The following is a 14,650-nucleotide window of genomic DNA, read 5'->3' as shown; positions in this document are numbered from 1 at the left end:
CTTCATTTGCTCGTCTGTGGTGTGCATATGCTGTCGATGTTCTGTTTTTCATTGATCAGCAGGTAAAGGTCAATTTTAGCAATTTTTTCATCACACTAATGAAATCTGCGTTGTTTAAAACTTTGGAACACCACTGTTTGTTTCCGGCTTAATTAAATCTGAACTCTGAAAAATTCTAGGAAAATTACCTCCATTTCAGATAAAAACAAAAGGAATATGACAAGGACGTTTCTGAATTTTTCCCAGCAACCACCAGTTTGCTGCGATTTGTTTGGCGGGTTTTAAAAATCATGCATTTCAAACGGCGGGGTATAAAAGTCATTGTTTATGTTTTTGACATTAGTTTACATGAAGAATTAGGCAACTTTCATTGTTTTATAAATCACAAGCGTCAAAACCCCTCGTTGCCAGCATTCGCCGTCGAACGTCGGCGCCGCCGGCTTGGCGGTGGCCGTGGCGGCGGAAGAAACGTCAGGGCAACCAAATCAAAACAAAGCAAAACTGCGCGCGGTTGTGTTTCGCAACAAAATTTGATTAGGTTTTTCTTCGTGGTTGAGCCACGATTTTTTTTGCGTTTTGAAAGGTAAGTAGAACTACAAAATTGTGTGTAGTTTATTGGAATATTAATTAAGTTTCAAATTCACACACAGGATGAAAGTCTGGACCTCAGAGCCCGTATTCAAAAACTCGTGTGAAACCATGGCACAGGCAGCCTGGCGCAAGTACCCCAACCAGATCAACACGGTCGTCATCGGCACCGACGTGTCCTGCACACGCACCGCCTCGTCAGCTCCAAGTCGTACTTCCTCCAGTGGGCCCAGAAGCTGATCGGATCGTTGAACGTGTGCTACGCCAGCAGGCAGTCCATAGAGGATCCGGGCAAGCTGTTTATGACGCTCAAAACGATCAACCTGACTTGGCAATTTCCTGTCGGTGTACGAAACGCTCAGCTACGTTCCGCATCCGACGGACCCGTGCAAGACGCTGCTCAAGCAGGAGGCCAGCGTCCAGGTGGAGGGCGTTCCGCTGAACTGGTACATGTAGGATGTGCTCACGAAGAATATCAGCACGAACGCGGGCAAGGACCGGCAGGGCTTCGAGTGAAGGATAGGGAAGCTCAACTCGGAGGAGAAAGAACTGGCCACGTCGGCAGATACCAGCACGAACGAGATCCTCACCCAGGCGAAAAAGTCCCTCGACGACAAACCAGCCCGGAACAGCATGGACGAGCTGAGCGCAACCTCCCAGAAGATTCACAAATGTGTTCTACTGCTTGCAGCTTCTAGAGTTGGCCACTTTCAACAAGATGAAGCAGTTCAAGGAGCGCTGGATGCAGGCCAGCAAGATGCTGTTGAAATTTTAAGCAGCGATGATGCCGAGGTGCTGGACTGTGACGGTTCCGGTTGGATAGGGTGGACGAAGGATATCTAACAGGTATTTTCGAACAAAAGAGAGTGAATTTACCGAGCCGGAGCTGGTCCAGCTGAAGATTGAGAAGGTTTACAACAGGATGAAACGTAAGGGTTAGCGTAAATAAAGATTGGCTTTTACGTGACAAAGAATCTTCTTTCAGGAAAATCTTCGGATCGGCGCGTTTCAAATCTGGATGATTTCGCCAAGGAGTTTGAGAGCGTGCTGATGAGGTTGACTGTCGACGAGTTTGGCGTGTGGAAGACACGTCGATGTACAACGAACCGGAAGAGTTTGAGGCGTACAATGATTACTCGACCGAAGAGTACCAGAGCTGGACTACGATTTCAACGAGGTGTGTTGGACCCGGAAGAGGAAGAAAAGAGGACGACAAACAGGGGAACCGGAACGTTTGCTGTGAAGAATGCGACAAGCCGTACGTTAGCAGGTCGAGGTACGTACTACACTTGCAGTCCGAGCATCCGGACTCGAGTTGCGGTTCCAATGTCCGAAGTGGTTCTCCTCCGGGAAGAATGCCAGACAGCACGAGTTAGTGCATCTGTCGAGCGATCAGAAGTTAGTGCATCCGTGCAACTATTGTGATAATAGTAAGCAAACAGTATATTCGTGATTTTTTTAAACTGGAAGCCTCCATTTCTCTCCTTAGGTTCAGCAAGCAGGTCAACGTGCAGGCCCACATTAAGACGGCGTTCGGCACCAAGATCGCCCTCAGCGCACAGCGATGGAAATCGACGCCTTGTTGAAGATGGGCCACAGGCTCAACCATACTTTGGCCGAATAGGTTACAGCAAGAACTGACCAAGCGGCAGAGTGTGTACGAGTGAGTAATTTAAAAATATAAAATATATTAAAAAGTGTTAACATCACCTATGAAATTCTTAAAGCATTGAGTAAAATTTACAATTGTTAGAATACCGATTTGAAATTGCTTCGTTGAATCTAGTATTCAAAATAACATCGAATTCTAGATTCAACGAAGCAAAAAAAAATTTTGGGTTGTGTAAATTTACATTATATTCATTGGAAATTTACACGATTTCAAAAGATTTTCTATTTGAACATTTACAATGAAAGTCATGTAAATTTCCAATGAAGATGATGTAAATATACATCATTTATCATGATACCTTTTGGTACATGATAAATAATGTAAATTTACAGGAATATTTTTTTCTGTGTAGGTTACAAAAAGGATTAAAAAAAAAGCTACACGAAGAAAAAACTATAAATAATTATTATGCACAAAAGTTAAGGTGAAGCCGCCAATCATTTTAAAGGAAAAATGATCATCACTGTAACAAACACACATTAGAATCGACATGTGCATGTTGTACCCTTTCCGAAGGTACTGAAGGAATTTTCGTTCTAAATTGATCACCTAGTTTATAATCATTGATTAATTACATTGATTATTACTTGACAAGAAATAAGAAAATCGTTATAGAATAGTATCAACACGTGTAGGGTACTATTTTTGTATTTTATTGTATCTTTTATGAAATATTGGAAAAATGTATCTTTGGAAGGGATTTTCACAATAATGAACAATTTCACAATCGACGTTGATTTTTGGCAAGCAGAAACTTTAGCAGATATCGTGTTGCCAAAAAAGAAATGGATTTGTATTCTGGCCCTTTAAAACATTTTTTGCAATTCCGTCGTGAAACTACTTACTTTTACTGTCATTCTTGAACGACGAAATAGCCTAATATTCTCTACCAAAAATAACAGAATCTTATAGCAACACTCTTCAATAAAAATGCTGAAAAGTTTTACTTTTCAACACTGAAATTGGTGCTGGAAAGTTGAATTTTTCAGCACTTGTTTTGAAAAGTATTACTTTTCATTTTTTTTATTTAAGCGATTAATTGGCAAAATTTATGAACTTATACTTATGACTTGTAATTTCACTCAATTTGTGTTTTTCTGAAATGCAAAAAATATTGTATGGAACTCGTTGCAAAACTTATTTTTTCAGCACTCGTCGTATTTATCCAACTCGGTGAACCTCGTTGGAAAAAAAATCCTCTTTTTGCAACTTGTTGCATAAACTACTATTACAGCATTACGAAACTACATGATTATTACAAGGTTGATCTTTATCAGGCTGTTAATTAGATCACAAATTACAGGCCAATAAAAACAAAATGAAAAATAAATAATGTTTCCTAGAGAACTGCTTTAATGCACAGTTTGCTACCGGCTGTCTAATGGCAGTTTGATGGCGGGGTAAATATACTCATAAATATTTAAAAATGGTCAATGGACGATCAGAAGGTGTGCGAAAATGGAATGATAGGATTGAATGGAACCGACCCCCGCCAACGAATTTGACGACGACGACGACGGGCGCCGGCAAAATAATCCGACTCCGAAACGGTTGGCACCTTTCACCGCTGACTGGAACGGACTGTGCTTTTATTATTTAGTTTTTTTTGCTGTTTTGTTTAACTCCCGTGGGCGGCTTCAATTAAACGTTTATTGCCCACTGAGTTTGATTGATTCTTTTGGGAATACGTCGATTATAGCACCTTGGCGATTTATTTCACACTTTTAACCGGTAATTTGATAGGGGCAGCCGAAACATACTTAAGATTGTATCGGTAATGAGCAGTTTCACAGCATTTTTTCATTTTTTATTGTGGGAAAATCTTTAGGTCTCATAATTTTGCCTTTCTCTTCTCACGCAGATTTGGGCGTTTGATGAAGTATTGATTTCAAATTTATCAATTTTTGAAAACGCGGTTTGTCTATATTAAGTAGTTGTTTTTCCAACGATTTGTAATTAAAAACTAACTTTATTCACCTATGTGGTTGGTCATCAATCAATTTCATCTCAATTATTTTAGATCCGGAATAGAAAAGTACACAAATATAAGTAGTCATTACAGAGTTTCCAGATCTTCAAACTGTTAGAAACTTAAGAAATTGTTGATGAATCCGGATATAGCTTACATTCATTTATGTTAGATACGGCATTAAAAAGTACATAAATATCACTTAAGGAATCATAACTTTAGACAGGGTATGCCAGATCTTCATAATTTGGACTCGTTGGAAAGGTCTTTCTATTACCTGGCTGAATGATGGATCCAGACATCGCTTACATGCATATAAATGAGATCCGGATTCAAAAAACTACATAAATATCACTGAATTCTCATAACTTGAGACAGGGCTGCCAGATTGACAATATTTTTTACTCGTTTGAAAAGTCTTTCGAATACCTATCAAACGATACATATATAACATGATGATGTTTGGTGCGATTTCCTGCCATTTATTCAACTTCTGAAAATAGACGAAAACACAAATTTATACATGACTTTTGAACTACTTATCGAAACTTCAAACAATTCAATAACACCGGATGGTACCCTAAACCAAGTCGAATGCGGTTGGTTTGGTAAAATCGGTTCAACCAAAGCTGGGAAAACTGAGTGAGTTCCTTGAACTATTTTAGGACTCTGAGCCAAATATAAGCAAAATCGGTCAATAGTTACCAATTCATACTCGTAGGTGAAGTTTGTATGGGAAAAATCGAAAAATGTATGGAAAACATAATTTTCTTACAGTTTGGTCTGCACGGTGAGCTTCTTTCATCAAACGTTTATTAACGATTATAAACGTTATTAACGATTTTTAAAAGTCTCTTTTGTATAAAAAACATTTTTTTCACAAACTTTAGGCTCAGATATCAATGGGTTAATCTCCGCCAATATTGCTTAAAATTTGCACAAATGCTTAAAACAACCCAAAAAACCGTTTTTCGCTTGTGGAGCAGGAATTATTTTTCTGGGCACCCTAACCCACATACATACACACAGACATTTGTTCAGGGTTCGGTTTTAAGTCGATATGTATAAATTAAGGTGGGGTTTCAAGCTTTAAATAAAAAGTTCTTTTTTAGATCAAGACTATAGCCAGGACAGGACCGAGCCACGTAACCCAGTGGTAACGCTTCCGCCTCGTAGGCGGTAGATCGGGGTTCAAATCCCAGCTCGGACCAACACAACTGGCGATCTTTTCCCTTCTGGATTCGATTGCTTAGTAAAGGGAAGGTAGTGTATCGTCACAAACTGGACCTTATCACGACACCTTAGGGAGGCGACCTATGCACTATGGGCCAACTCCATACAAACAGGCGGCCAAATTATTTTTTTTTTTGCTTTCTAAATGTTATTTCATACAAATTTGGGTAATTGTATGGTATTGAAATGATATACGTCGATTTTTATGACTTTTCATGTTTTTCAATAGTGGATTGTTTATAATAAATAGTCTTTTCAAACATTTGCAAGTGCAATAGAATTGCGTATATATTTTATTGCAAGTTTATATTATTAAATTATGGATAAGCTCCACTTTAAGGTCACAACCCCTCCCTCCATTTTCATTCACCCCGCTCCCCCTCCCCTCCTCTCCTCCAACAAAATTTTGTTAAGCGTAATAAATCCATTTTAAGTCAAATATTTATTATTTACTGCTGTGTGTTTCTTTTTGTGAGTCCATGCCATATAACTTGAGACCCACCGCCCCCACCCTTACGGGCATAAATTGCGAAAATTTTAATTGTTAAATCAAATAACAGAAAAATTAATTTTATTCAAAATATCAATTATGAATTAAAACGATAAAATACAAAACATATTCTTACTAATCCTAATGTTCTTGTTCATGAAAATTCATTTGATTATAGAGTTTCTGACGGCTTCAGGATATGTTAAAGGTACTTTTATGATGTTTTGTACTAACCAACATAGAACTTAAATGTGGATCAGTTTCATGGATTGATTGCATAAATTCATCATGCTAAGTCAATATTTTGCTGAATACTTTTTTCGGTATCAAACTGAGATTCTCCAGTTTCGCTTGAGAAACTTCGGTACGAATACCTTATTTTGACTAAGGTACTCAATTTTAAATGTAGGCAACAGAAAATTCCAATAAAGTCATTTCGAACTTCTTGAAACCAGGTATTGATTTTTGAAGCGACGATGCCCACGAAGTAGGTAGCAAAGCAAGTGAAATAAACGGGCGCATATGTAGATTGCAGCAAATTTTGATAAAACGTAAATGTTCAAAATGGCATATCTCCGAAAACGCAAAAAATCGCATGCTGGAAATTTCAGCAATGTTAGATTATGATCCAATCTTTCAAGTGATCTTAGTTTCATGTTTAGCATCGGTTAGCAAAAAAAGTACTCGATTAACAAACACAAAAAAATAAGTTATGTCAAAAAAATACTCCAGTTATTCGATGAAAACTTCAGTTTTTGGTTTTGAAACAACATTTTATCTATTAATAGTTTCAAAGCTTATCTCATTACCTTTCCAACGATGTTTAATTGTCCTAATAAAAAATTTAAAATGGCTGAGCTATGTTAAAATTAAACAATCAGCCTTTTTTACGAAAAACGCTAGTTTTTTACTCCATTTTTTGACTTTCAGCTTGCGTATCTCCGTAATGAACAATTTTAGAGCTTTGAAAATTTGGATTTTTCTTAGTTAGAATGTTTACTTTCGAGAAAAAAATACCAAAAAATATTTGGAGAAGGTCACTTTTTTGAAACTTGGCCACCCAATGTACCATAGTGCTATGGAATGTTAACATTAACCTTAACATGTTAACATTAAGTTGAGAATGAAACTGCCACTGAATCTACTTTGTAAATGCCGGCCCCGATACTCTTCAAGGGTGTTCCCCTCAGGAACAGGGAAAAAACTATAGCCTTACCTCAGTGAGGAATGAAAAATAGATAGAATTGTTATATATCTAGCCTTACATTTGAAAAGGTCGAATGAAAACTTTAAATGCTGTTTTAAAGGTGTTAAAACCAAATTGCCTATGACTGAAATAGTAGTTTTTGCAACAAGTTGCAAAAAGAGGATTTTTTCAGCACGAGTCGTACATTTAACCAACGAGGTTCACCGAGTTGGATAAATACGAAGAGTGCTGAAAAAATTAAGTTTTGCAACGAGTTCCATACAACATTTTTTGCAATTCCGGAAAACACCCATTGAGTGAAATTTGAAGTCAAGTTTTCATGTATTTTGTCAATAAATCGATAAATCAAAAAAATGTTGAAAAGTGTTACTTTTCGAAACAAAAGCTGAAAAATTCAACTTTTTAACACCCATTTCCGTGCTGAAAAGTAGAACTTTTCAGCATTTATTTTGAAAAGTGTTGCTATTCGATTCTGTTATTTTTGGTACAGAAAAGTAGGCTATTTCGTCGTTCAAGAGTGACAGGAAAAGCAAGTAGTTTCACGACGGAATTGAAAAATATTTTTATTGGATTCCTCGGAAATTTTTTATACAATATATTAAAAAACATGGTGAAGTTATGTTTTCAATATTCCCAGCAATAATTTCTTGAAAATTAAAACCGTGATTTCCGCCACACCGCACGCAGAAAACGGGAAAATTTCGAAAACGTGTAAAAAACTTGTTTTTGCTCTAAAATTGCAATAACTTTAAAATTTCAACGGTGACCTATACATATTTGAGTACCAAAATTACAACGATTAACGGTTATCAAAAATGTATTGCAATTAGGCTGACGGATCTATTTTCAAAAGGGAAGGAGTTGTGAATTTGAAACATTTAGTAAAGAGAATATTTTTTATTATTGAATTTGTTGTAGGAAAACTCCTTGAAATTCCTTATATAATTTTGAACTTTTTTTATGTGTATTTGTACCTTTTTCACATAAATTGAAGAAAATGTATTTCGAAAACAAAAGAAATGATATTCAACCTTCCAAAATACAAATTCGTGCTGTGTAGAAAAGCAAATGATCTTTAACAATTTCGAAAAAAAACGTCACTTACCTTAAGCAAACTTTATTACCACTTAGTGACTATATCTTGCACCGGTAGCTGTGGCGTCTCGTCAGAGAATCATTACCTTAAACACCGTAATTGACGCGAAACAATCCCCCTTTTGGGCGTCCCGTCGCAACGGACAAATCGCTTGCACTTTGGCCCCTCTCAACATGGAAGCGCAATTTGCCTCGTCATGTAAATCACGTGTCGAACAAGATTTAACCTCTTTCCGGCGAGTTCACCGAAATGATCCAAAGTTTAAAGATGACAGACCTCACCCACTCCCACTTGTTCCGCGATTCCACAGAGCCAGAGAGGCCATTCACACTTCAGGACTTGCGGACGTTTTGACTTGAGATCTTTGGACTTGCACAAGTTTTCCTCCCTTTTCCGTGTCTCAGCAGACGGAACCAGAAGAAGGGAAGAGCGAAAAAAAACTTAAGCCATTAAATTTTATGCGTGCTTTTCGGGGGCAAACGAAGTAATGTGAATCGTTGCGAAAATGATTTATGCAAATACCGACCGAAAAGGCGATAGTGTGGAAGTAATGGTACGTGAGAGTGGCCAGCTGGAAATAACGCGATTCCGGTCGCTGGTCGCCGCTTTAGGAATGAATGAATGAATCGAATCACGACAAGTGGCAGTGTTGAATGGAAGCCAGGTATCAGAACCAGAAATTTAATTTATTACTGAACTCAAACGGACAATAGCGCTCCCCACCCCAGTACTGGCATTTTGTTGATGAAATGATTGAAGACCTGTGGAGCAGAAATTGATTTTTGTACTAATCGGTATGCAGTGTTGTGTATTCATGTGGGAAATTCGATTTAATTCTGCAGAATATTCCTTTGTTTCTATTTACGTTATTTTCACACTCAATTGCGCTGTCCTCATACCAGGAAAATTTAATTTGCATAGAAGTTGGAGCACCCCAGTGCTTGGAATCAGCTCTATTTGATTTGCAAAGTTTTAAATGACAATGAAGCATATGAGTTGTAAAGTTGTATATTTTTGTGCTGTAATTCAATTTATTTTATAATCAACATCAAACTATTATACATAGCTTTCTTTTTTATATGAAAGATTTATTTATTGTTGAATAAAAAAAGGTCAGCATTAAAAAGTGCGCGAATAACATTTACCAATCACTATGAATAAGTAATAATGTGAGAACGTGTTCATATTTGGGTGAAAGGTGTTTCTACTGGATACCCCTCTGCCAAAAGGGTGACTTCTATTGTGGACGCTCCCTTCATAAGAGTTTGATTATGGGTGTAAAAGCAAATCATGGGCAGAAAATTTTTTTTCTCGTTAGCTGGCATTAACATACAAACTAATATTTCTTCAGATCAACATCAATACAATATCTTTTTCATTAGATGTAATCAAATTATAATTGACAAGAGTACAAGGAAAAAAGTCACTTCTCGAAATCGTGAATTGTGTTCATGAATTTGAAAACCACGAAGAAATATATTCACGTTTATAGTGCAATTTCTTCCTAATTCTCAATTTTATGAACACAATTCACGAATTGATTTTTTTTATGAGACACTTTGATTTTTCTTCGTGAAACTATTCAAAATCTACCAAATCATGAATTGAAAGTAATTGTTGGCACATTATGGAGAATTAGGGCGATTCCATGCTCTTGCATACAACCCAAACATTGCATGCAATATGTAGGAGAACCGATCCGCAGTAATTCTCTATACAAACTTTGGAGAAAAACCATTTGGTCCAGACAAACTATTTTTGAAAAAAATCGAAATGCACGTGATTCTGGGGACCCCAAAGATCATGCTTCCCCTCGAGTTGAGTCTGCACAGAAATTTTGTTGGTCGGTGTTATTAAACGCTGATAAAAAAAAATACAGACAAAATTGTTTGATAATTGACGCGTTTCCAACTGAACTCGAGTATGAATAGTGCGTCCATCCCGGGAATTCCCGGGACAAAAATTCCGGGATTTTTACAAAACCGAGAATTCCCGAATCCCGGGATTTTTTTATATTTTGTCCCGGGAATTCCCGAAATTGAAAACAAACCAAATTTTGGTCTAGAAATTTAGTATGGGGATGGAAATAGATCAACAGTTGAATACTTAGAAATCAATAAGAACTTCAAAGCAATAAAATTTGTATTCGGCATATATTATTATTATTATTATTAGGGAAAATTGTTAAAATATCAGTTTACAGATCCGCAAAATGCTTTGCGTCTGAAATATTTTCTATTATTTATTTTTTAAATTTTTTTTGAAATAGACTTAGTATTATATGTTCATATACTAGTTATGACTTAAAAATTGAAAAAAGTATGATATAAAAAAAAATAACTATTCATCAAAAACCGGCATCTGAAGCAAATCAGGACAAATGTAACGATTTAAGATAGCTGTTTAAGCTATTTTTTTTAGAATAATGTTCTGTTTGTTTTGATTGATTTCGATTAGAACAAGAACAAAAAAAAACAATTAGTACACCGTTTTCCAAATTAATTGCTCAAAAATCTCGTGTACCTATTCAGACTGCAGTTCCGATTATCCCCAGTTGACGGTAGTGACTTAAAGATAATTTTTGAAATACGTTTCAAATATAAAACATAAAATTCGATACTTATCCAAAGTGTTACATTGTCCAGTATAATTTTATTTCTTGTTGTTTTAGACAGTTTCAATGAAATTGTTTAAGCTTTTGTAGTCATATTATATAAATAAATAAATAAATAAAAGAAACAAATTAAAAATTGTGCTTCATTTAAATTCCAAAGCACATCAAAGAACACATTTTTAAACTGTTTAAAACTATATAAAGACTGCTGTCCTTGTTCAGATTGAAGTGTAGCTTATTAACAAATAACATTTTTGAGATTTATTACTGAATTATCAAATATAATAAAAACATAGATTTTAAAGCTGCTTAAAAAATTCCCGGAGTCCCGGGATTCAAAAAATATTTTTCCCTGGAAATTTAGAAATAGCTCAATAGGAAGTGAGCAACGGATTCTTAACCTCCCAAACCTATGAGAATTTCTCCTTTGTTGTTGAATTTTAGATGACTCTTATTTAAAAAAAAGTACCCATTTTTTTCAATTAGGAGGAACATTTTTTCATACCACTTATCTTTTGGAAATTTAATGTTTTTTTATAAATCTGCGACAACCCAGAGAAGTCACATTTAAAAAAATATTTTTGAAATTCGTGTTTTAGTAACTTTGTACAATACAATACAAGTTGTAGAATTATTTTGAATGATTTTTATCTTTAAGTTATCTTGAATTAAAATTTGCAATGTTCAAAACTATTTTTTTAAATACTGACCGTAGAAATTAAGTATTGTTGCTTGTGCCTTTCTTATTTTTTTTTATTTTTAAAATGAAAGGTTTTATTGAGTTCATTCCTAGATTTCAAAAATCCAAGCGCTCGATCAATTATTATATACAATAAATATTAAAAGGGTCATATTCATCTTAAATTTGTCAAACTTTATAAAATAAACACTTTCGAAAGCACACGATTGAATGTTTAGAGTGAGAACCCAGAAAAAATGAACAAAATTACCTTTTTCGTAAAGTCATTGTAATTTTCAAAAATACATTTCTCATTAACGGTGAATATCCATGGCGACCAGCACAGCAGTTGCCCCGACCAAAAAAAATCAAACCATCCACTTTACCCCAGGTCTTTTGTGGTCTCTATTGCAAGTTTCTGCTCGATCAGGCTTTCATAAATTCTCAAGGGTGCACATCAATCAAGGGAGTTGTTGTCTTCTTATTCCAAAATTTTTAAACTTACGGAATCAATCCTGCAACAATCTGATTGTAAAAATAGTCAAACTTTGTTGTAAATAACATTCGAGACAAACAAAAACAAATTACTTCAAGAAACTATTATTTTTTTTTTAATTCATAAGCTGTCTTGGCGGTACAAAATATATATAAAAATGGTATTTTTGCTAAGAAGAATGATTTATCTCATCACAATGTAATTAAAATGAATCCATGCTCCAAAATTTAAACATTATTTTTAAATATGACTGTTCAAAGTTTGAGAAAACTTGATTAGGAGTAATATTTCTACATGAAATTGAAATGAAGAAAAAAAATCATGCAGAAAATATTTTTTCCTGGGCACATACATTTTCCAGAGCAAATCTCACTGATTTAAAGCTCATGAATAAATAGATAAGTATTGACTTTACCTTAAAAATCAACTTTTTACAATAAAATACAAATTTTATGAAACCGCAACTCCAAATTTTCAAATATTTGGAACGAGTTTTTGAAATATGTTTGAAATTTTTGGGCTCGATAAAACGAAGTATTTAAATGATTAAAAAAAATCAGCTTCATAAATGGATTGGTAAAAAGAATTTTCAAAGCGATAAAAGTAGTTAAGACATTTTTTCATAAAGTTCAATCTCTTACCCCTTAGGTAGCTCTAATGCTCTATAAATTTTCACAATTTTTTGGTGAACAAAAACGTTTAAAAAAATCAATTTTGATCATGGAGGGAGGGAGTACCTTATTTTCGGTTAGAACAATAACAGAACAAAACAATTAGTACACCGATTTCCAAATTAATTGCTCAAAAATCTCCTGTACCTATTCAGACTGCAGTCCCGATTATCCCCAATTTTCGTTATTTCCATTTCATAATATCGGCAACAAATTAACAAAATCTATTTCCAGTTTTTAATACTTCAGTAATTATTATTATTTGAAATAAACCTTGACATGGAATTTTCTGAAGAACTGATAAGTTCAATAAGAATACTAAATTGATTGAATAAATTAAAGAAGAATGTATAATTCTGCTTGAATTTCGGGAATTCCCGAGATATTTATGTTTTATTTCATTTTTCTGGAAATCCCGGGACAGGTAATTGGACGCTCTATCTTTAAACAAGTAAAATGACTAAAATCTTAGTTTACAGAATAAAGAGTCTTTTTTTAATGCTTTGGAAGATCAAACATGGTTGAATAAAGGATCGAACAATAATTTATTTCAACTAAAAACTTTGCGTTAAAACGAACTCTCAGCAGTACTTTTCACAATTAATTTAATCGATTGGTTTATCTTTTAAATTTAATGGGTAAACCCTTCATTAAATACATATAGCCTCGTTAATAATAACTCGGGTAGAGCAAAAAACTCGCACTTACTTGCAACACTCAATTACAACTTATTCATCAACCACTAGCCGATGCCTGCACTCTGGGTGCCAACATACACAAGCGCCACAATCTGGGCCGCAATTTTCTGGACTCACTCCCAGCACCAGCAACAAGTTCCGCCCCGGAGCTGCGACGCACGGTTCCGATGAGCACAATTTATTCTTCCTTCTTCGGCTGCAGCAAGCAACCTGCTCCCGCGGCCAACACAATCTCTTCACCAAAGCTTCGAGCTCTGTAATTATGATTCAATAAGCGGGGGGCACTTTATTAATACCGAGAATAAACATACATCGTTTGCACACTAAACACTCAATTACCATAATCTCATAATTTATGGTAGCAGATTCACTTAATTGATTCCACTCACTGTTGGTTTTTTCTTCCGTTTTTTTTTATAATTTTCGCTTGATTTTTTTATTTCTTTCCGTTTCTCCACGTGCGTTTTTATTTTACTCTTTCCTCAATATGCAATCTCGTTCTAGATTTTTATTTCATGATTGATCACACGTACATTGCACTCGGCCGGCGGCGTCTGAACGTTGTATGTGCTCCCTTACGTTAATGGGCCACTCGAAACGACCGGAAGAACCAATTGGCAGATGCATCTTCGGAAGCATGGTGGTGGTGCCATCTCGAGTCGATTAGCCCTGGCGTCCCGCACCCCGTCTCGAACTGCCGAAATTCCCACCGAAGTTGGTCACTTGAACTCCCCAGCACAACACAAGCCAGCCAAAGTCCCCAGACGTCGTAGGTCAGGAACGCCCGTCCACCGTCCAAGACCGCTTCATCTTGACTGACGCGCGCGCGGCCACTGCTCACAGCATCAACAGCGCCGGCAAACCAACAAAAAAAAAACCCACAGCAAAACAGCTGTCTGGCTGGCAAAGAGAAGAGAGCACCGAGTTCCGAGCACACCAGGCACGAAATCAACGCGACCGACGAAGACGACGACGTCTTTATTCCTTGATCCCACGTCGGCGACTGACGATTTTTGCCGTTTCTCCGCGCCGTCGTGCCAATTCAAAACAAACACCCAATACCTACCATTCGCAAGTGTACTCCCGCGGGCACATCTCTGGATGAAGGAAAGGAAGTTTGTACGAAGGGACGGATAGACAGCTTCAACCGTTTGCTGAACATGAGCAATATGTTGCATTTGGTGGTTGGTACCGACTTCTGTTGCTACTGCTGGTGCTAGCCGGATAGTGCAACCAC

At 36.2% G+C, this 14,650-nt stretch overlaps 1 protein-coding gene and 1 pseudogene across 1 annotated transcript in view; one reads left to right on the top strand and one right to left on the bottom strand.

Annotated features, from left to right (window-relative positions):
- The window catches only part of LOC6037794 (cardioacceleratory peptide receptor), a 113,977-nt gene extending 99,574 nt beyond the window's left edge, over window positions 1-14,403 (bottom strand). The window contains exon 1 of the mRNA XM_038263954.1: window positions 13,424-14,403. The gene's annotated coding sequence lies outside the window, so the exon portion shown is untranslated. The remainder of the gene's footprint in view (window positions 1-13,423) is intronic.
- LOC6053891 lies at window positions 652-1,099 on the top strand (annotated as a pseudogene).
- Window positions 14,404-14,650: the final 247 nt, after the last annotated feature.

Source organism: Culex quinquefasciatus, chromosome 3, assembly GCF_015732765.1.
Source record: "Culex quinquefasciatus strain JHB chromosome 3, VPISU_Cqui_1.0_pri_paternal, whole genome shotgun sequence".
Lineage (NCBI taxonomy): Eukaryota > Metazoa > Arthropoda > Insecta > Diptera > Culicidae > Culex > Culex quinquefasciatus.
The sequence above is the reverse complement of the archived record's forward strand: the minus strand, read 5'-3'. Positions and strand labels throughout refer to the sequence as shown.